Source organism: Benincasa hispida, chromosome 9 (assembly GCF_027475165.1).
Source record: "Benincasa hispida cultivar pf3 chromosome 9, pf3_genome.v1.1, whole genome shotgun sequence".
NCBI lineage: Eukaryota > Viridiplantae > Streptophyta > Magnoliopsida > Cucurbitales > Cucurbitaceae > Benincasa > Benincasa hispida.
In genome coordinates, this window is record NC_143486.1 from 17789692 (window position 1) to 17814425 (window position 24734).

At 33.3% G+C, this 24734-nt stretch overlaps 1 long non-coding RNA gene across 1 annotated transcript; it reads left to right on the forward strand.

Annotated features, from left to right (window-relative positions):
- The first annotated feature begins 21982 nt into the window (after positions 1-21982).
- Positions 21983-24070, forward strand: LOC120086873 (uncharacterized). Its single transcript, XR_005484357.2, has 5 exons — positions 21983-22390; positions 22485-22601; positions 22690-22858; positions 22943-23015; positions 23842-24070. It is a non-coding gene; the product is annotated as an uncharacterized LOC120086873 (long non-coding RNA).
- The last annotated feature ends 664 nt before the right edge of the window (positions 24071-24734 follow it).

Below are 24734 nucleotides of genomic sequence, written 5' to 3' on the forward strand. Positions count from 1 at the left end.
GTTGAAGGCCTATAAAAGGCATGGTCTTCAGCAGTTCGAAAATACAACTCATTTTCACTTCGTTCTATTTTTGCTTTTCTAACTCTTCATTTTAGTTTTCCGAGCAGTGGGTTAGAAAGGGTGTTTGTTCTGGTCAGTAATAGTGCATTTCCGATCGGGTTTTCTTGGCTGTTTTATCCTGGGGACGATGTGGCAATTTTCAGACCTACTTGCACACTTGGATAGAGCCGCGAAACGTCTTAAAAAGAGCACGACTCAGTTTATAACGAGTTTTTGTTTTGAAGGTTTTGCTCTTTGCTTGACCAAAAATCTAAGGAGAAAAGGGGAAAGGTCAGAACCGTGGCTCCCCCAGAACCAACAGAAAAAATATAAGCCCCCTTCAAGAGAAATGGTACAGTTCCTCTGTTTTAATTGTAATAAACCTGGACATATGGCTAGGAACTGCAGGAACAGGCGTCGTCCTGCTGGTCAGACGAACCTGACAGAAGAACTGTTAGTTGCCATGATCACAGAAGTAAATGTGATCGGTGGCTGTGAAAGGTGGTGGATAGACACTAGCGTTACGCACCATGTCTGTCACGACCTTAGTCTATTTAAAACTTATACTGAAATTAAGGATAAGAATATTCTGTTGGGAGATCACCACTCCACAAAAGTTGCTGGAACCAGTAAGGTGGAACTCACGTTGAAGGGCGTTCTGCACATTCCAGAGAAAAGAAAGAATTTGGTTTCGAGCTATCTCCTCAACAAAGTTGGGTTTACTCAAACTATAGGAGCAGACCTATATACTCTTACAAAAAATAATGTATTTGTAGGGAAAGGGTATGTGATAACTTATAGAAATACAAGTTGTTTATATCATCTTATTTAGAATATGTGGCAAAATGAAGGAAAAAGTTGCATCAAATATATAGAAATTGACTTAGAAATGCAAAGGTTGTAAAATATCGGAAGCACACCCGCTGACCCCATTGCGATGGCAAAAAGGGATGTCCAAGTCTTTGTTTTGCAGGAAACAGGTATCACCGCATGCGATGATCGCTCAAGGACAAAAAGAGCAATGCATTCGTACCGCATACGATGATCGATCGTGGACAAAAAGAGCAATGCATTCGCACCGCATGCGACGATCGATCGTGGACAAAAAGAGCAACGCATTCACAACATATGTGACGATTGATTATGGACAAAGAAAGAGCAATGCATTGCACCGCATGCAACGATTGATTGTGGATAAAAAGAGTGATGCATTCGCGGGGATTTATAAAATTGTACAACTTTTCTATTGTACGATCTGACAAATTGAGGAGCAGAGTAGACATTTCCACCAAGCCTCAGTAGAAAAAGTAACTTTTCAGAGTGGGACCACTAATGAAGAAGGTGCTAAGGTCTATAAATAGCTACATAAATACCAAAAGAAAGGAGGTTGGTCTAAAGAGACATTCATAGATCCGGGAGATAGACGAGACAAGTCCAAAAGGAAGTCTCAGGAGCCAGAAATTCATTTACAATCCTAAAGAGAAGCTTTGTGCAAGGGTCATTTCTATCTAGGGAATTATCCTGAGAAGGAAGTTCTCCACCTCACTCCTCCTACATGCCGGCAAGCAAAACAACTCTGATCGGGATCCGTGTCAAGACATTGACACGCTGTCCTCATTTGTTCTTACTTTCTGTTCATCAACTATTATTCATTTCTGATCTTTCATTTATCTATATGTAACAAACGCTTTATCTTTATCCGTAATATCATTATCATGTTCATCTTCATCTCTCTGTTCACCACCATACATTCATCATCCATTTCTCTTACCATGTGTAACTAATCCTCCAAGGTAAGGGGGAAGGATTAAGCAAGTAAGTTAATCCATGTTGAAGAAGTCAGCTAAGTTTAGCTAACGCATGCTCAAAGAATCTTCACCTGTGAGAGCAGAAGTGAAGATGTTAATCCACCTCTCGAAAGAAGGTTGATAGAATGTGTTAACTAAAGCAAGAAGTATTTCTAGAGATGAAAACAACCTTGCATTTGTAACGTTCATCCCTGCTCACCATAGAGATATGGGAACGCGGCCAATCACTGAGAGGTGTAAGCCAAGGAAAGACGGAACCTTAGTTGCGTCCTCAAAAGGATTGACAAACTTGTGATATCCTTTCCCCCAACCCATTCTCATTTTGATAAATTTCACAAGACTTGTCATCGCATTCCCTCATACACTTGCACAACTTTACATTTATTCATTTATTTGTTTGTTTATTTGTTTGTCGCTGCATTTTACTTTTTAAACACAACACACTATTATTTTGATTTTGGTCGCATGTATCACATCAATATCGCATCTAGCATCGCAATCCCCGTGTTCGACCTCAGATCACTCTAAGAAACTTGCGGTGGAATTATACTTGGTTCCAACGCAAGAAAACTTGTGACACACATACACTACATGAACGCATTCTATAGTATTTTGTAGCATCACATACGTTATCTAGAAGTGTGATTAAGACAACGCAACACATATCATACACATCATCAGTCTTTGCGATGGCATTACATCCGCCGCAAAGCAACAAGCATTTGACACGCGAACAGTATGCAACTGAGGGAATGTGAGTATTGTAGTCAAGCTAAAATTACTAAAACTCCGCATAAATCTGTACTTAGGAATTCTGAGCCTCTAGATTTGATTTATTCTGATGTATGTGAATTTGATGGCATCTCGACTAGAAACAGTAAAAGATATTTCATTACCTTTATTAACGACTGTTCTGATTTTACTTTTGTATACTTGCTGAAAAACAAAAGTGGTGCTTTTGATGCCTTCAAAACTTTTTGTTTATGAAATAGAGAATCAGTTTAATAGAAAGGTTAAAAGACTTCGTAGTGATAGGGGAATCAAGTACGACTCGGACAATTTTAATGAGTTCTTTAACTCACATGGAATAATACACGAAAAGACCACACCTTATTCTCCTGAAATGAACGAAAAAGCCAAAAGAAAAAATAGAACTTTAGCTGAGCTAGTAGTTGCTATTTTACTTAGTTCAGGAGCCACTTCTTATTGGTGGGGTGAAATCATCCTTATCGTGTGTTATGTCCTAAATAGAATTCCAAAGTCTAAAAACAAAACTTCACCTTACGAAATTCTCAAGAATAAGAAACCAAACTTGTCCTACTTTAGAACATGGGGTTGTCTAGCATTTGTAAGGATTCCAAACCCAAAAAGAAGAAAGTTGGCTAGTAGAGCTTACGAGTGTTTCTTTATAGATTATGCCTTACATAGTAAAGGCTACAAGTTCTATGATCTAGTGAACCAAGTGATTATTGAGTCAAATGATGTCGGCAAGGTGCGTGTGTGTGTGATTATTAATTTTAATAAAAAATATTATTATTTATTTATTTTTTTAACCGAGAAAAAAAAAAGAAAAAGTCCTCCCCGTTCGCGATTCGTCCGTTTCGTCCGCACGTTCTAAGGCTCACCGCTATTTCGCTCCCTACCGTTTCATGCTGAAGGCCTATAAAAGATGTGGCCTTCAGCAGTTCGAAAATACAACTCATTTTCACTTCATTCCATTTTTCCTCTCCTAACTCTTCCATTTTAGTTTTTCAAGCAGTGGGTTAGAAAGGGTGTGTGTTCCGGTCGGTAACGGTACATTTCCAATCGGGTTTCATTGGCTGTTTTATTCTGGGGAAGACGTGACAATTTTCAGACATGCTTGCACTCTTGGGCAGAGCCACGAAACGTCTTAAAGAGAGCGAGCTCGCGACTCAGCCTATAACGAGTTTCTGTTTTGCAGGTTTTGCTCTTTGCTTGACTGTCGTGCCTTGACCATTTACTGTTCATCATTTTGAGGGTCCTGCCGTTTCCAACAATTTTAAGATGTTTCTGCCACATCATCAATGGTCCTCAGTAGCAACACCGACATTATGATATCTGACCTCAACCGTCCATTCCAGTTCGAAGGAGCGAACTTCAAACGGTGGAAGCAAAAGATGTTTTTTCTCACCGTCAAGAAAGTTGCCAAAACTTGTACCAGAGCTAAGCCGATCGTCCCTTTAGAAGAACCAACTGAACAACAAGTAAAAGAAGCTGCTGACTCGGAGGAGAAAGACTTTCTTTATAAGAATTTTATTTTAAATGGTTTGACTGATGATCTGTATAACTACTACAGTACAATGAAGAAAGCAAAAGAGGTCTGGGATGCCCTGCAAAAGAAGTACGACACCGAGGAGGCCAGGTCGAAGAAATATGTTGTTAGCCATTATCTCAAGTTTTAAATGACGGATGACAAATCCGTGGATGCCCAATCCCATGAACTCCAAAAGATAGCACATGAGATAATTACTGAAGATATTCCGCTAGATGAACAATTCCAAGTTACTGTTATTATTGATAAACTGCCCCCTTTGTGGAAGGACTTTAAGAACACTTTGAGGCAAGAGACCAAGGAGTTATCCTTGGAGATCTTATAACCCGACTAAGGATCGAGGAGGAAGCTCGGAAGAAGGACCAGAGGGAAAAGGTGAATGCAGTACCTAGGAAACCCACCTCTACCGTGGTAAAACTTGACAAAAAATCTAAAAGGACAAAGAGGAAAGGTCAGAACCGTGGCTCCAACAACTAGAATCAACAGAAAAAACAGAAGCTCCTTCAGGAGAAACGGTACAGTTTCTCTGCTTTAATTGTAATAAACCTGGGCACATGGCTAGGAACTGTAGGAACAGGCGTCGTCCTGCTGGTCAGGCGAACCTGACAGAAGAACCGTTAGTCGTCATGATCACAAAAGTAAATGTGATCGGTGGTTGTGAAGGGTGATGGATAGACATTGGCGCTATGCGCCACGTCTGTCACGACCTTAGTCTATTTAAAACTTATACTGAATCTAAGGATGAGAATATTCTGTTGAGAGATCACCACTCCACAAATTTGCTGGAACCGATAAGATGGAATTGAAGTTTACTTATGGGAAAACCCTCACGTTGAAGGACGTTCTGCACACTTTGAAGATAAGAAAGAATTTGGTTTCGGGCTATCTCCTCAACAAAGTTGGGTTTACTCAAACTATAGGGGCAAACCTATATACCCTTACAGAAAATAATATATTTTTAGGGAAATGGTATGCAACTGAAGGAATGTTCAAATTAAATTTAGAACTTAACAAAATAAAATCTTCTGTGTATATGTTGTGTTCTATGAATATTTGGCATGCTAGACTCTGTCATGTGAATAAGAACTTAATTAGTAACATGATTAAGCTGGAAATGATACCTAAGTTATCCACGAATGATTTTGATAAATGCCAGTATAGTAGTCAGGCTAAAATTACTAAAACTCCGCATAAATCTGTACTTAGGAATTCTGAGCCTCTAGATTTGATTCATTCTGATGTATGTGAGTTTGATGACATCTCGAGTAGGAACAGTAAAAGATATTTCATTACCTTTATTGACAACTGCTCTGATTTTACTTTTGTATACTTGCTGAAAAACAAAAGTGATGCTTTTTATGCCTTCAAACTTTTTGTTTCTGAAATTGAGAATCAGTTTAATAGAAAATGTTAAAATACTTCGTAGTGATAGGGGAATCGAGTATGACTCGGACAGTTTAATGAGTTCTTTAACTCACATGGAATAATACACGAAAAGACCGCACCTCATTCTCCTGAAATGAACAAAAACCTGAAAGGAAAAATAGAACTTTAGCTGAGCTAGTAGTTGCTATTTTACTTAGTTCAGGAGCCGTGTCTTATTGATGGGGTGAAATCATCCTTACCATGTATTATGTCCTAAATAGAATCCCAAAGTCTAAAAACAAAACTTCACCTTACGAAATTCTATAGATAAGAAACCAAACTTGTCCTACTTACATAGGGTTGTCTAGCCTTTGTAAGGATTCCAGACCCAAAAAGGAGAAAGTTGGCCAGTAGAGCTTACAAGTGTGTCTTTATAGGTTATGCCTTAAATAGTAAAGCCTACAGGTTCTATGATCTAGCGAACCAAGTGATCATTGAGTCAAATGATGTCAACGAGGCGCGCGTGTGTGTGATTATTAATTTTAATAAAAAATATATTTTATTTTTATTTTTATATTTATTTATTTTCATCGAGAAAAAAAAAAAAGAAAAGAAAAGGTCCTCCTCGTTCGCGCTTCGTCCGTTTTGTCTGTGCACGTTCTGAGACTCACTGCCTATTTCGCTCTCTACTGTTCTACGCTGAAGGCCTATTAAAGGCATGGCCCTCAACCGTTCGAAAATACAACTAATTTTCACTTCATTCCATTTTTCCTTTCCTAACTCTTCCATTTTAGTTTTTCGAGCAGTGGGTTAGAAAGGGTGTGTATTCCGGTCGGTAATGGTGCATGTCCGATCGGGTTTCCTTGGCTATTTTATCCTGGGGACGACGTGACAATTTTCAGACCTGCTTGCACACTTAGGCAGAGCCGTAAAACGTCTTAAAGAGAGCGAGCTCCGTGACTCAGCCTATAACGAGTTTTTGTTTTACAGGTTTTGCTCTTTGCTTGACCGTCGTGCCTTAACTATTTACTGTTCGTCATTCTGAGGGTCCTGCCATTTGCAACAACTACAAACTCAACCTCTCCCTAAATTTTTAGATTTGGAAAAAGTTAAAAAAAAAGAAAAAAAAAAAGAAAAGAAATAAAAAAGCAAACAACATAACATGCAACCTATTCCCAAATATAATATAATTGACAAACGAGCTGAATATGAGAAAGGCAATTAGGAAGTCTTGTCAAATGAGCATTATTTATGTACAGCCTAAGTTGTAGTTAAATTATATGGTGACTTTAATTCGATGCAATAAAAACTTCACAATAGATGAGTGTAGCTAAAACTACATCCAAATTTCTTCCTAGTCAAATAGGGTAATTAAATTAAAATGCAAGGTAGCATTAAATTAAAAACAAATAATATATTCTCTTATTCCATTTGACAACAAACTACCCAAAAAAAAATTGTCCACTCTTTCGCTACTATAATCCATCTGATTTGATCTTCCCCCAATATTTTTCTTTGATTTTTTCCCCTAATTTTTTAATCATTTGCCTTAATTCTTTAGGAATGATCCATCATTTTAGTCTTGAATTTTAAAACTCACCCCTTTGTTTTTTATGCTAGAAGAAAAAAAAAACTTCATAGTTTGAATTATTGTGTTTGTTCCAAAATATTTCAAATGTAATGAATTTGAAGTTTGAAAACTTTAACTTTAACTTCAAGATCTCAAAATTTACATTCAGATACATGACAAAAATTCTAAAATTGAATAATCTTACAATATTGATATTTCATAATTTTCCAACTCATATCTTTTCAAAAAAAAAGAAAAGAGAAAAAAGAAAAAAAAAAATCCAACATGTAAAATAATATAATTTCCAATTATTTACGGAAACTATTGAGCGAAGATTTTGTTTTTTAAAATATATAAAACGTAGAAAACAAATTTGAAACCTAAAAAACATTCTAAAGCAAAAATGGGGAAAATTAAAAAGATATTTTAGTTTTAGAAAAATAGGGTTGTTTTCAAACTATTTATAAAAATATTGTTTTTTTTTTAATAACTCGAGGGTTCAAAATTAAGGTAGGTCGAATTCTGAACCCTCGACCTTGCCGAATCTTTTTTTTTTTTTAATTATTACACATTCCACCTTCTTCTTTCTTTCTTCATTTCTTTTTTTTTCTTTAATTTTCTATTTATAAAAATAATTTCTAAAAATATTTTATTATTTTATTTAAACTCTAAAAAAATAAATTAAAAAAATAATATCTCATAAAAATAAAAAAGTGTAAATTAAAATATCTCATTTATATAAAAATAATTACAAAAATCAATGTGTCCCACAAGGCAGACGTCGTTGATTTCGAGCTGGTTGTCGTCGTCGACTTCGAACTTGAGGTTGTTCGGGTTCTTCTTGATGTTGCTCTGGTACCTCTGCAGGCGCTTCATAATATAAATATTCATTATGATCTCCACGACCCCGACCATGTCCATGCAGACGAAGGACCAACCTCTGAGTCATAATGTCCTGAACCAAATGCTGGCATTATCATCATCGGACTAACATAATCAGTTTGACTCTGCGTCTGCATCATAGAGAACAACTCTTCCACATTATGAGCAATCTCATCAAACTCATCCTCTTCCCGAACAGGTCCTCTACATCTAGGAGCTGGTGGAGGAACAATAGGTATATCGTATATATAATGAATTTCCACTGTATAACTTTGGTTGTCACTAAATATAGCAAGAACCTGGTTCGGATCATTCGTAACCTCACGGAGTCTACTATTGTTCGATCTCTGTGAATTATAAAATAATTAGACAATATTTAAAATAAATTTAAATTAAAAAAAATTAGATAATATTCATTCATTTACCAGATGACCCACAGCTGCTCCCGGACAAGTGACGTAGCGCCTTGTGATATTATATACCAATGAATATATTCTGGAGTGACATTTGTGTCAAACTGTTCAAGAGAAACCCCCACTGCAATAAACCTTGCACGATAGTGCCATTGCACTACCAAATATGCAACTTTTTCGAACCAATCTCCAGTCTTTAGGTCAATATCATGTGTACGGGTTCAGTATTACAAGGCGATGGGACATCCTGCTGAAAACCGAATTCCTCGTCTGCATCATTTGTGAGCTCACGGAATTGTGTTCCTAACCATATCAAACTTAACCTCGATCCTTTAATCTTGTCGGTAGGTGGAGTCGCACCGAGGTGCAGTTGACAAACTTATGACCAGTCATCGTACATCACTCCGGTGACCGGCTCACCGTCAACAGGTAACCCCAACAACACTTCTATGTCTTGTAGAGTGATAGTGCACTCTCCAACAGACATATGAAATGTATGCGTCTTGGGCCTCCATCTCTCGACCAAGGCTATGATCAGATGCTAGTCCAGCTAAATAAATCCTAATCTGGCAACCCTATAGAATCCAGATGTGCACAGTAGCGGTAGTATTAGAGGGTGGAGCGGGATAGTACACTGGACAACTGTCTCTCGACGCCTGCAAGATATTTCTCCAGTAGAACGATCTCGCCATACAACAGATGATCGATGAATGGACTGGTCGTACAAAACATCGAGAGACAGTTGTCATCGATCATCTGTTTGTTTCTCAATTAAATGCCTGCAAGATATTTCTCCAGTAAAAAAATATTTGTTTCTCAATTAAAAGAATAATGTACAACTTAATTAAAAGAATAATGTACAACTTAAAAAAAAAAAAAATTGAATATACAATAAAAGTATCTACATTTAATTAAATAAACATGATAAAAGAAGTATTAATTTCTCAATTAAAAGAAAAATGTATAACTTTATTGATTACAATAAAAAAAAATTGAATATACAATAAATTATTATAAAAAAATTGAATATATAATAAATTATAATAAAAAAATTGAATATACAATAAAATGAATATATAATAAAAAAAATTATTTATTTTTCAATCCCTAACTATCTGGAGCCCGTCTTAGTAACGAAGGACACTTCCTTCGATTATGTCCTAACTGATTACAAAATTCATATCATTGTCGAGTGGCTGGTTCTGTCCAATCCATCTCGTTGTGATAACGTGAACTTTTCGATCTACCAGATTTTCTCAACAACGATGGATTAGGATGTAAGACGGGCATATTAGGGTACGTGATCCAGTAACCTTCATGCGGTACAGGTTGAAATTGAGGAGGGTAACATTCAGCATACGTTGACAATTTATAGTAGTCCTTAATAAAATATTCGTAGTTCATGTTAAAATGTGAGCAAACGGCCATAAAATACGAGCATGGAATGCGAAATGCTTGCCACTTGTTACATGAATAGTACCGCTCGGACCTGTTTAGCCTTAATATTTGAACGTTTCCTCCTTTGGTATTGAGACTATAACGTCCGGTATTCACATGAAACACACCTTCATACCGATCGTATGATTGTACTTCATGTTTACTAGATCTTGCAGCCCAATTATTTATTTTCTCGTGTGCGTACCTGGATTTTTACTCCACTTAGTATTATAAAATATGTTTGAAATAAATTGTTAATAACATATATATAAAAAAATAATAATATTACCGGGTGTATTTATCTTGACTCTCCAATGCATCCCTTATTTCTTCTCTTCTTTTCTCGAAATAGTTCACGCATTTGAAGAATGTTATCTAACCAAGAGCATTTATAGGCAAAATTCGAGCTCCTTTGAGAAATCCATTTATGCACTCTGATAGATTTGTCGTCATCCACCCATATCTAAATCCTCCATCATGTACTTGAGTCCATTGCTCTAAACTAATGTTGTAAAAAAACTCAGACAGCTCCGATATATTCCTTTGATATCTTCAATTGCTTTGTTGAACTTTCGAATTTGAAACCGACACCCGACACGATAAACATAAATTTTCAATGAATTAAATTTATACTTTTTATTGAAGTTGTATGTCGTAAACAGAAACGATGGTGACATTTCGGTCCCATCCAACCATTTGCTGGGTTGTTCACTGCTGCGATTATAATAGCATGTCGATCTGAAATTAAACACACATCTTCATGTGTTACAATTTCTCTCAGGTGTTTCAAGAACCATCCCCATGAGTCTGCGGACTCTTCATCAGCAACGGCAAACGCAAGTGGAAGAAGATGGTCGTTCGAGTCAATTGATGTAGCAATCAACAATTTTCTTCTATATTTGGTGTACAAGTGTGTACCATCTATCTGAATTATCAGCCGACATTTATTAAAAGCTTCTATACAAGGACCAAATTCCCAAAATACAGAAGTTAGGATAACATGGCCTTCAGTAAGCATTTCTTTAACTTTCTACTCTACACGTGTTCCGGGATTGGTCTGTTTAACCATATATAACCACCTGGGTAATAATTTGTAAGACTCATCTCAATCACCAAACACTTTAACCAACGCTTTTCTTTTACCCTCCCATACCCTTCGGTAAGGAATATGATATCCAAACTTAAATTTGATATTGGACTGGAGTTGTGCCAATAGATGGTTTTTCTCTTACGGTGTCACAGAACTCCAGTGCAATAATTAATAAATCCAATTGCACGTGACTTTGACTTAGTTCTGAATAAAAACATGTATGTTGCTCATCATACTTAGTGATCTCGAACAAGTCATGCGATTTTTTTTTTATTGCACGAAGTCTCCACTTGCAACCTTCCTCCCACTTCTTACACCGAATTTTCCAAATCGTCGGTGTAGATTCAACAATCTCATATGGTGCGTGACATTTTATTGCAAAACATTTGACCGCGTGTTGTAGCATTTCCTTGTCTTGAAAAATCATCCCTTTATACAATTGAGTATTGTCAACATCCACAGGGTCTACAATTGGGTTATGTTCTCGAATGCTATCCAGTACATTCATATCCAAATCATTGAATATATCTGAAAGCATCTCATGTTCACGACCATCGAAATCCAACTCTTCAAATACATCACCCGTTTCTATTCTGAAGTCTCTGTACAGGTTGTTAGCTGCCATATCTTCATTATCACATGGCGATGCAACTGACTCTGGATCAGGATCGATACATTGAGTTAGATTTTCAAACTGGTTAAATGATGTATCATGATCCACCCCTATCCTATTTACATTTACATACAAATGCACTAAATTTGGCAGTGGCATTGCCATTGAGAACATCAAGTTCATAGCTTGTGCTTTCGAAATAAAGAATGACATAAACCTTATTGATCCTAATGGTTTTAGATTAGGATGTCTATATATTATTTCTATCTGATTTGCTCTCATATCTACACTAAGTAACATCTCAACCATTTCAATGAATGGTTCAAATACAATTTCAGTGTAAAACTCCAACTTGGTAGTTGGTCATAGTCAACTCCATCAATACCATCAATCATATTACCATTTGTAAACAACAAAAATCTCAAGCATTTGCCTGTCATTTTCTAAAAAAAAAAAGACAAACATCAATTTTTTGTATTATACTTTTTATAAGAAGTATATTAAAAAATATTAAATTGTTTAAAAAATCACAATAATTTTACTTTTTATAAGAAGTATATTAAAAAATAACAATAATTTTGTATTAAATTAAAAATATTAAAGTTTTTAGTTTATAAACATAAACTTTTTAAGTTTTATGAACATAAATTTTTTAAACATAACAATAAATTAAACTTTTTATAACTATTTTTAAAAATAACAACAAATTAAACTTTTCAAATTAAAATGAGGTAAACTTTTTCAAACTTAATACAAAATAAAAAAAATAAAATAAAATTTAACTTTTTCAAACTATTTTAAACTATATTTTCAAAGTTAATATTAGAAAATCAAATATCATAAGAAATATATTAAAAAAAATCACAGTAACTATCACAATAATTTTGTATTAAACTATAAATATCAACTTTTTAAACATAACAACAAATTAAACATTTTAACACTATAAACATCAAAGTTAATACTAAAGAAATCAAATATCGTATGAATAAACTAAACTTTTCAAACTATACTAAACTTGTTAATTATCACAATAATTTTGTATTAAACTATAAATATCAACTTTTTAAACATAATAATAAACTAAACATTTTAACACTATAAACATCAAAGCTAATACTAAAGAAATCAAATATCATATGAATAAACTAAAATTTTCAAACTATATTAAATTTTTGAAACTATACTAAACTTGTTAACTATCACAATAATTTTATATTAAACTATAAATATCAACTTTTTAAACATAACAATAAAATAAACATTTTAACACTATAAACATCAAAGTTAATACTAAAGAAATCAAATATCATATGAATAAACTAAAATTTTCAAACTATATTAAACTTTTGAAACTATACTAAAATTGTTAACTATCACAATAATTTTATATTAAACTATAAATATCAACTTCTTAAACATAACAATAAACTAAACATTTTAACACTATAAATATCAAAGTTAATACCGAAGAAATCAAATATCATAAGAATAAACTAAACTTTTCAAATATCATAAGTTCAACACATAGATTTGACAGTAGTTCTCTTTTTTCCTTCAAAGTGACAACGTTCACCCTTTTTTCCTGTTATTTGTTATCTAACAATAACTACAAGAAATTTTAAAAAAATTAGAATCTATAAAAAAAATAATATAAGAACAAAAATAAAATGTATAATTATTCTTAAAAAATAAAAATTTAGTAGAGTAACGAACCGGTATAGTTTGTGGTCAAGGGTTGTGTGAGAATAATTTGTATTAAACGAAATACAAGAAGAGAAATGGAAATGGAAAGCAGTGAGTTAAAAAATGGGATGAGAGGGATATTAAGAAGAAGAGAAATAAAAATGGAAAGCAAATTGGAGGAGAGGAAGATGATTTCGAAGGCTTATTTTTTAAGGCAGTGAGGGGGCAGTGAGCAAAATTAAGGGGAGAGGAAATAAGGCTGCAAAAAATTATCGAGGCAATGAGCAAAAATGAAGGAGACAGTGAGTAAAATGAAGAGGAGAGGTGGTTTAAACACTCGACCCACGGGTTGGAAATTAAATGGGGTGGTTGAAGAAGGCAGTGAGCATGCATAAGGCTGTGGAGAGTAGAGAGCAGCATGCATGCAGTCGATCAATGCATGCAGGGAATCGAAGCAGGGGCAGCATGGCAATGTGACTTGACAATGCATGTCGAGGGTTGAAGTTTTGACATATATAAGTCGAAACTTCAACCTTCGACTTATCTTCCTTGTCGAGGGTTGAAGTTTCAACTTATGTATGTCGAAACTTCAACCTTCGACAACCCTCAACATACACGTAGGCTCCCACTTTTTCTTTGATTATCGAGTTCTCAACCTTTGACCTCCATATTAATCGAATCCTCAACCTTCGACTTCTAACCTCAATCTCTCAAAACAACAATATTTTTCTAATAAATTTCAAAACTACCCTATTTTCTTAATATGTTTTGAAAACAACAATAATATAAAATGTCCGCAAAAATGTGTCTATTTCAAGAACTTGATAATTTACATCGCCATTTCTAAATCTTTCCCATATTGCTAACTTATTTCTACAATCTTCATATAATTAAAATAATCTCTGTTCATGCGTGAATTTGTGTGGATTTAAATGCTAAAACTCAAATTATTAATGGGTTAACCTTGAATGAGGAATATAATATAAAGAATAGATATTTTACTTTGTTTATTATTTTAGGTTCTGTTTGGTAATTGTTAATGATTCGTTTAGTAACTATTTCATTTTTGTTTTTGGTTTTTGACAATTAAGTTTATTTCTTTCTCATCTTTTACAATGACTTGCCTATTTATTAAGTACAATTGTTGAATTATTAGTAAAATTCTACAAACAAAAACAAATTTTTAAAAACTGTTTTTTTTTAACTTTGATTTGAACACAATCGATCAAATTGTACCGAAAAGTCTTTTTAAATATTAAAAAAAATATTTAAAAATATTTAAACTATACTAAAAAGTTACTTTTGGAATTTTTTACTATAAAGTAAATATTTTTGAAAAATTTCTATTTATGGTACCCATCACATTCAATAATCTATATATTTTCTTTTTCATTTAAAAGATATGATATTTGATAAAAAAAAAATAATTATTATAAAAAGATTAAAAAATTAAAGCTTTGGAAGGAAGATTGGTATATTCGGTGATGGGATTATTTTGGAATAGACATTCTTTTTCAGACATGATTCGAAAATCCGAATAAAAAAAGAATTTTTAAAAAAATCTTATTCTCCTTTTTCTTCGGCTTTTTTGTGTGGATATAATCCCTAGAAAAACTCGCACGTGTGATTATGAAGTTTCGTGTGGCCTTCTTATTGCTTTTTTAAATTCAAATTCAAATTATTATTATTATTATTATTATTTGTAAAGGCCAAATTCCAATTAGTAATGTCCTTTCACCTCCCCTACTCTCCCACCCAAATTAATATATATATATTTTTTTTATTTTCAAATTGAAGTGTATCACATGGTTACAGTTTTTTCATATCATTTCACACATTTAAACAATATTATTGTGTATCACATTTAATTTAATTTAGGTTTAAATGAATTGAATCTTATTTCACTTTTCAAGTTCATTCAATCATGCTTACATTCAGTTTTCAACTTTAAAAATATATATATAACTGTTTTAAACCTAATAAATATATACATTCATATGTTGATCCTAACTTATGATACACTTAAAAAAGTATATATAACTTCTCTTTTAAATAATTCATTTTTGTTAAGTTTGATATTGAAACCTTAACAACAATTTTCATTTCATTGGATATTAAGTGACGCATGAGGACAAGTCATCAACAAAATAATTGTCTACTCATGATATTAATTGAATTTTAATAAAGTACATAGCAACATAGTAGGTAAAGATTGTCTTGGTAACCTATACTACAGTTGTACGAATTATATTCCAGTGACTTGTAATTTGAGAACTATTGAGTAATTATTTAAAGCCAACATGACCACAACTTAATTGGAATAAACTTATACTATTGACTTCAAGGTCAAATATTCAATTCTCTCATCCTACGTATGGTTAAAAAAAACGTCAATTTCAATGTTATTTTTGAAAAGAGAACACATGTGAGGACAAATTGAAAGGAAAAGAACAAATTAAATAGAAAATATATTTATTAAGAAAAACTATGAAACAATGTACATCATATATTTTGAAATTATACCCGACACGAGAAATTGTATTTTATATATATTATAATACAAATTAGAATTTCTCGTTATTTTTTAGTGATTACCAAGAGTTAAATTATAGATATCGATGGAAATATCAAGGCCTCAATGATATGGAAAATTCAATGAAAATATAGATAAAATATCGATTTTGATGAATATTTCTAAAAATAAATTTAAATCAGTAAAAAAGTATTTTATTATTTTCAAATAAATAACCATGTCTATTATTTATATTATATTTGTATTAGTGAAATTTTGATGCTTATTTTTTGGGTTTCATGAATTTTTCTATGATATAATAGAAATATCGATTCACTCTCATATCGATATCGAACCCATGAAAACGTAGAAATATCAATGAAAGTATCGACATATCGATAATATCAATGAATCGATGGAGATTTAATACTGTGATTGGTACCATGTTTAAAATATATTTCGAATTTTTTTTATGGAAGAATAAGAAAAGAAATGAATATAAAGAAAAAGGAAAAGGAAATTTCCGTTGCAACAGCAAAAGGCGAATTGAACCGAAAGCTAGCCGACGTGGGACCGAATCGCCGAGCAAAACAAACGCAACGGGCAAAATTCACGAGAGATTTAATTTTAAGAATTTAAAATTTATCTTCACTCTAAAAAAATAATAATTTTAAAAAGTACGAAGCCACGTCAGCATGGGGATCCGGGTCTAATTAGATGGTTGGTTGCCGCTTCACGAGAAGGCGTTGGCCTGCACTCATCCGTCGATTTCGATTATGACCTGTCGTACGAATCGACGTGCGACATATGAATCCTATTATAATTTTGGATTTTTCTGCGTGAAAAAATTATAATAATAGTTGATTTATCCAATAAATCATATTTTCTGGTAAGTGCATTTCTTTTTAGAGTGAATTTGAAGTAGTTAAAATCAATCAAATAATTTTTTGTACACTTTTAAATGCAATTTTACACTATTAAATTGATTTTGAATTATTAAAAATATTTTCAGAATCATTTTGAAAAATGATAAAAGTGATTTTAACTATTTCACAAATATATACTAAAGTAGCATGTAGTTTAAAAACATACCATAAATGTATACTAAAGTAGCATGTAGTTTAAAAACTTTTTTTATTTTGACCATATGTAGGGAGGAATAATCAGACCTCTAACTTCGAGATTGTTAATATACACTATGTCTATTGAATTATGTTCATTCTGACATTAAAAATTATAGTTGAATTTTCTTTATAGTATTTTTACCTAATTTTGTAGTTAGGTTAAGTTTAATTCTATCGAATAATTCATGTGGTGATTTGAACCCTATACTTGAATGAGCATGGTGATTAATTATAATAATAATAATAATAATAATAATAAATAAAAAAAAAAAAAAATTTAGGTCAAGCCTGCATGCATTTATAGTACAATCTAAATTGCACTAAATAAAAATCTGTCATGTGATAGTTTTCTTTAATGGTTGTTCTTATTTTTTTCCACCATGTATAAAAATAGTTGTATGGGGTTAGGTGCCCTAAAAGAATATTTAATGCACTCATATTTTTGGACTTCATCTATTAGAGATAGTTATTCTCCCTTGTAAATTCATGACCATTCCCTTATTTAATCTACGTGAGATTTTGGTCACATTTCTAATACTTTGTAAGTAAAAAGGACATATGGAGATAGTTGCAGCATGAATTGCACCAAAGTATTGGTTTTATAATATTCCAAGTAATTAAGTTTTATTGGCAGAGCTTTACTCCTTTATACTTTATATATAGACATTCTCAATACTTTATAATTAAAGAGGATACATGGAGATAGTTGTAGTATGGATTCTACCAAACTATTGCCCTTTAGAATATTCCAAGTGTTTATTTTTATATTGGCAGAGAGCTTTACTCCTTTCTTTATACTTTATATATAAATAGAGAAGGATGAGAATTAATATTCAACGATTAGATAAAATAATATGTGATTTATCTACTCAATTATGTTTTGATTGATTATATTTCACCAAGATAGTATCATGGGTTAAATGATAGTGTGTTGTGAATATTAAAATTTTAAATTGAATTAAAACCAAGTTTAACCTACGTGAAATGTAATACATCAATGATAATTTAAAAAATGGGTTCTATTTAATTACGTGTTGATTTTTACCTGTGTTCTATAATCTTAATGAACTATGGGCTTGTCTCCAAATTTATAATCAAAATATGCAATATGATTGAGGAACCAAAGGTGCTCAATCTGATTGTATCTGAAAATTACATGGAACTTACTACTTTTACTGTTGTCATTACATTCATCACTATAAATATTGTTGTCATTACAATAAGATAATTATGAATCTATCATTGTTACCATTACCTTTGCCTTTACCAATTGACCCTAAACATTAAAGGTAAAGGTAATGGTAAGAAGACAATGTGAAGTAAACAGCCTCAATCTGTAATCAGATTATGTTTGCAAAATGCTTAAGTAAACATGATCAAAAGCAATCCAATTATGTTTGTGATTAATGTTGGATTTAATATCCTAAATCTCGTTCACCTTATAGTTTGTAATTTTTTAAATACGAATTATTTATTTAATAAAATAAATAGTATTTTATTTGACCTTTAGATAGCACTAAATCAATACAATAAACTAAGATCCAAGGTCATTTAATGAAACTTGAACAGTATGTGGTAGATATACAACTAGATCATATTCAAGTAATGACCTAAAAGGTCTACAATATATGGTTAAGGTTGGGGGCCTTATCCTGGTGACACTGCAGATACGACCCACTTTTTAATAGTTATATGAGCTGTAAATGCTACAAACAATATGATCCATATTGTGTTGGGTTGTATGCTCTAAAGCCTTTAGTTTTATGTTAGTCGAATCAATGGTTGATTGATTTTATATTACTTGTTCAATAATCCATTAATCTAAGATTCAAGGTTATCTTATGTAACTTAAACATGTATGTGGAGACATATAAGTGGATCATGTTTAAGTGATAACCTAAATGGTATTAGTATATGGATAAGGTGGGTGCCTTATCTTGATAATACTACTGATATGACCTACTTTGTAGTTGTTACAATTGTTGTAAAGTTCTACAAATGATCTAATCCTGCCTATGAGGGCGATCCTTTGATTTGTATGGGTGAGAGTAGTCAGATTCGTCGACTCGATAAACCTACCATTTTGGAGATTCATCTTAATAGGGAGCTGGGAACACAGCTACACAAGAAGAAATGCATTATTTCTTTATAGTTAAAGCAAGAAGATAAATTGCTCCCTTTAGGGTTGATTTCAGGGTTTGAACAATGAGGCACCTCACCCTCTCCTGGCCCAAGAGGGGCTAAATCATAATTGGACTATGACTAATTGTTTATTAGAGGGATTCGTGGTACTTAAGAAGTGAGATGTAACTACAGGGTAAAACGATAATTTGATTCAGCTATACTTACGAGCAATTTGTGAAGAGTCAACGCGTTATTGATTAGTTATATTCAATGGACACATAAATATCTATAGTGTGAAGAGTTTAGCTGTCGGTCTTTAGTGAAGTGACCGACAATTAATGAATGTTGATTAAAAGAATTCAATTAATTAATCTTGTATCATTGAAGCTTCAATCTATAGGTCCATAAGGTCACCTCGTTAGCTCAATAAGAAATGATGAGAATCAAATTAATTTTGGGGTGATTTGAATTGTTCAAATTAATTAAAGGGAATTAATTATATAAGATACAGTTAAATATTGTATATTGATACATTAAATAATATAATGCAAGTTGATACATTTGTATGAGATTAATGATTCAAATATTAATTATATGAATATGATTCATATAAAAACTATATGTTAAAAATTTAATATGAATATGACATATATTAAATTTATATAGTTTTATGAGAGAAATAAATGTTTGAATATGATTCAAATATCAATTATATGAATATGTTTCATATAGGAACTATATAGTAAAATTAATATGAATATGATTCATATTAAATTTATATATATTTTATTGAGAGGTATTATAATTTGAATATGATTCATATAAAAACTATAGGTTAAATTTAATATGAATTTGATTCATATTAAATACATTAGGTTATTTGAGAGAATAAAAAACTAAAATTTATGTTATATGTGATATAATATTAACTATAAATTATATGTTATATGTGATATAACATATAGTTTAAATATATATTAATTTCTTTTAATTAATTTGAACAATTCAAATCGCACCAAAATTAATTTGATTCCCACCAGTCTTCATTGAGCTAAAGATGGGACTTTAGGGACCTATAGATTGAAGTTTCAATGATACGAGATTAATTGATTAAACTCTTTTAATCAAATTAATCAACATTCATTAACTGTCCACCACTCCATTAAAGACCGACAACTAAACTCTTTCTACTATAGATATATTTATATGTCCATTGGATATAACCAATCAATAGTGCGTTACCCTTCACAAATTGCTCTTAAGTATAGTTGGATCAAATTACCGTTTTACGTCTATAGTTACTTCTAACTCTTTAAGTACCATTGATCCCTCTAATGAACAATTAATCATAGTCCAACTATGACCGAACTCTTCTTGGTCTAGGAGAGGGTAAGGTGCCTTATTGTTTAAGCCCCATAATCAACTCTTAAGGAAGTAATTTATCTTCTTACCCTAACTATAGGAAATGAGTGAATTTCTTCTTGTGTAGTTGTGTTCCCAATTCCCTAATCAGACGAATCCTCAAAATGAAAGGCTTATTAAATCGGTGAATCTGACCACTCTCACCCATACAAATTAAAGGATCGCCCTCATAGGCAAGAGTTCACAACTCACTCAGGATTAAGGTCAAGTCATCTACGGTCATCTTGGTAAAATGTAAGTCTCTTCTAACAACGGCGTTACAAAGAGATACTTCATTTCGTGGTCCGGTCTTTATATAAACTCTTTTGTATAAGATACCCCCTTCATGTATCTCCACAAGAATGATTAGGATCAAATCATTTGTAGTACTTTACAATAATTGTAACAATTACAAAGTGGGTCGTATCAGTAGTGTAACCAAGATAAGACATCCAATCTTATCCATATAGTACAAACCATTTAGGTTATCACTTAAACATGATCTACTTATATGTCTTCACATACATGTTTAAGTAACATAATCACCTTGGATCTTAGGTTAATGGATTATTGCACAAGTAATATAAAATCAATCAACCTTTGATTCAACTAATATAAAACTACGAACTTTAGAGCATACAACCAATCATATTGTTCATATGGAGACATGTGAGTGAGAGTATCCTATATAAAGAGTTTATATAAGAATGGACCAAAAAATGATTAGTTTCTCACAATGACACTATTGATTAAAGAAACTAACTTTTCACTAGGATGACCATAGGTAACTTGACCTTAATCCTGAGTGAGTTGTGAATTCCTGTCAATGAGGATGAACCTTTGTGTGAGAGTGGCCTTTTTGTCGATTCAAAATATCTACTATTTTGGTATTTTGTCCGAGTAGGGAGCTAGGAACACAACTACACAAAACGGAAGTCGCTCCTTCCTATAGAAAAGGAAAGTAGATTAATTGTTCCCTTTATACCTGATTTCGGGTCTTAAACAATGAGGCTTCACTCTCTCATTGGCCTAAGAGGGGTTAGTTTATAGTTGGACTATGAATTATTTGTTCATTAGAGGAATTAGTGACATTTAAGGAGTTAGATGTAACTACAAGGTAAAACGATAATTTTGATCCAACTATAGTTACGAGCAATTTGTTAAGGGTCAACTCGGGGCTTTCTCAAGAATGAACTTTCGAGGACGAAAGTTCTTTGAGGAGGGAAGAATGTAACACCCCCGGAGTTTTTTTTTTAAGAATAAACTTTCGAGGACGAAAGTTCTTTGAAGAGGGAAGAATGTAATACTCCACACATTTTTTTAGTAATAATGTAATTTCAGTAACTTTATTATTTAGAATTTCAGTAATTTTCATTAGTTGGAGGGTTTTTTTTGGAATTTTGGACTTCAAGTATAAGTGCGGGAATTTAAGTGTTGGCGTGAAAATTATTCAATTTTGAAATTCAATTTGAAAATTAATGGCATGAATTAATTTTCTTTTGAAAAGGAAAGGAATTAAATAGTATAAAGTGGAATAAGGAAATGATTTAAATATAATTATACTATTTCCTTTTTAATTATTATTATTATTATTATTATTATTTTATAAAATAAAAAGGGAACTTGTCTTCTTCCTCACACATACCGAAACCCTTTCCCCCAAATTTTTCCTACCGTTCACGCGCCCTTCAGCTCGCCACCTCTAGCCACGAGAGTTTCGCCGCTGCCAGTCCGAGCCGTCGAAGACCATTGGTTCAAACTGCCTCCACCAACCGTCGAAGGCCTAGACCGCATGAGCCAAGCCAGTCGCCCACGCCGTCGCCGCTCCAGCTTTTGACCGCCGCGTGCCGCACCAATCTCGGCAGCCGGAGGAGCCATCTGAGTCACCATCGCCTGCTTCGCCCTCACGCCGCTCGATCCGTCTAGTTCCACTGCTGACCGTTCGCACGTCGCCAACCCAGCCACCGATCTCCGTCGGTCACTGCCTTCCTTCACCGCCGTTTGTCGGATTTTGGCTTGTGGTGAAGTTTTGGGTAAAATATGAGTCTTTTAGAATTTTCTTGAAGATTTTGGTTACTCAGTTGGTTTTGGCCAAAATTGTTAACACTCATTATGTTTGGGCCATAGATTCAAGCATTGAAGGAATTTTAAGGTCGAAATGTGTTGTCAGACATTGCGCAGGATTAAGTTGGGTTCGCAAATGGATTTGAGTTTGAAACTAATTTTGGACTAAGCAACATTTTGGTAAGTATTTAAGCCTTGGAAGGATTGAATTAAAATGTTGTTGCTAGAATTTGTTTGAGGTTCTAACCATTATTATTGAATTGCTTAGATTAAGGCATTTATTTGAGAGACTGAAGACAATTTGGAACAAACTACACTTTGGGCTTTAGATTCAAGTTTTGGAGAACTTTTGAATTTAGACGCGAACGACTTGAGTTTGATTCCAACAAAAATTTGGTGTTATAAATTTGAGGTCATCTTGGTCTAACCACTTTTGGGTAAGTTGTGCTGGTAATTTGGGAATGATTTAATGTTTAAAAATTGGGCTTAAAGGTTAAGATCGATTTTTTTCCATGTTCTAGGATCTCATTCAAAAGTTGTGGAAAGTTAGAAAGGAGTTTGTTCGCTTGACTTAACTTTTGGACTTTATTTGAGGTAAGTAATCTTACCACTAGAACTGCCCACGGGCCAGGCTTTAGTTGTATGCTAGCATGGTGAGTGTATGTTATGGTAAATTGTTAGCATGTTGATTGATAGTATGACCTGAATCAAAATATGTTTTGGCACGAGTTCTGAATTGTTTAAATACACACCTAAATCAAATTAATTTTAGTTGTATGCTAGCACTTGATCGTTAGTATGTGATGGTATGTGTTTTCATATGTCGACGTCTGATCTGCTGGTGTTGAGGCATACTTGTATGTTGTATAATATGTTGTTGAGGATTATGTGTATGTGATGGAGCCATGGTACCAAGGATTTCATGTATATTTTAGAATTATACGGTGTTGATTCTTTGAACGTTGAGACTGTGTGAATATCCTCATTGATTAGTTAGATGCTCACCAGCTTTGTGTTTCCTTCGGGATTCATCAGTTTTTGTTTCCTTCGGAATTCACCAGTTTTGTGTTTCTTTCGGGATTCACCAGTTTTGTGTTTCCTTTGGGATTCACCAGTTTTGTGTTTCCTTCGGGATTCACCAGTTTTTTGTTTCTTTCGGGATTCACCAGTTTTGTGTTTCCTTCGGGATTCACCAGTTTTGTGTTTCCTCCGGGATTCACCAGTTTTGTGTTTTCTTCAGGATTCACCAGTTTTGTGGGCACACTTAACTACAATAGGATAGGACTCAGTCTCTTGTCTGTTTCATGTGTTTATGTGCCATATGCGGGTATCTAGAGGACATAGATGTCTAGCCTGACCCCAGTGATGGGGCTACTTACTGAGTATTTCATGCTCATTCTTTCTTATGTTGATGTTTCAGGAAAAGGTAAAGATGTACCGGTGATGGCGTAGCGGAATTCATGATCGTGTCACTGGGACTAGACCTTTTCGCTTTCGCATCTTGAAATCTGTTATTTGGTTTCACTGTTTAAAATTTATTACTAAGGATTATTTCTTCTATATGACTTTGATTAGCCTTTAAGAATTTTGGATACCCTATTAATTGTTTTAACAATTGCATTTAATAAACGTCTTTTGAACTTCTCTTATTTAATTAGCATTTATTTCAAATAACTGAGCGTCATTTTTAAATTTTGTGCATGCATTTATTTTAGTAACGGCCTTACCTAAGTCCTAGGGGGTCGGGTTGTTACACTGACAGTTAAAGATGAAAAGATACGCGAGTACCCGTTGCGGAAGTGATCACATCCGATTTCTAATTTTACATAACATATAGGAAATATAAAGAACGGAAACAAGATATACAAGATCTATTAAGCATATATTTGTGTAGAAATTAAATAGGAAAAAGAGATTCAAAAGTCACATACCCTTGTAGACTAATCTCTTCTCAATTCTTCTTCAGAACTCGAACACAATTAACACTTTGATCGTAAAAATTAGGGGTGGAATCGGTTCGGTTTCAGTTTTTTTTTTGTTCTTCTTCCTTCCAAGTTCCTCAAAGCGAACGAAGCGACGAAAATTTTTACATGGACTAGCTCGAACGAAGCGAACGGAAGAAGAACGGCGAAGCTACAAAAGAAGAACGACGAAAGTAGAATGAAAGCGGCGGTCTACGAAAGAAGGACGACGGTGGCGAGGCGAAAGTCTTTCGAAAGCGGCAGAAGCAACGGTCCTCTGGTTCACGAAACAAGAATGGCGTTCGGCGAAACTTTCCTCTGGTCTGGTCGACGAAAGAAGAACGGCGGCGGC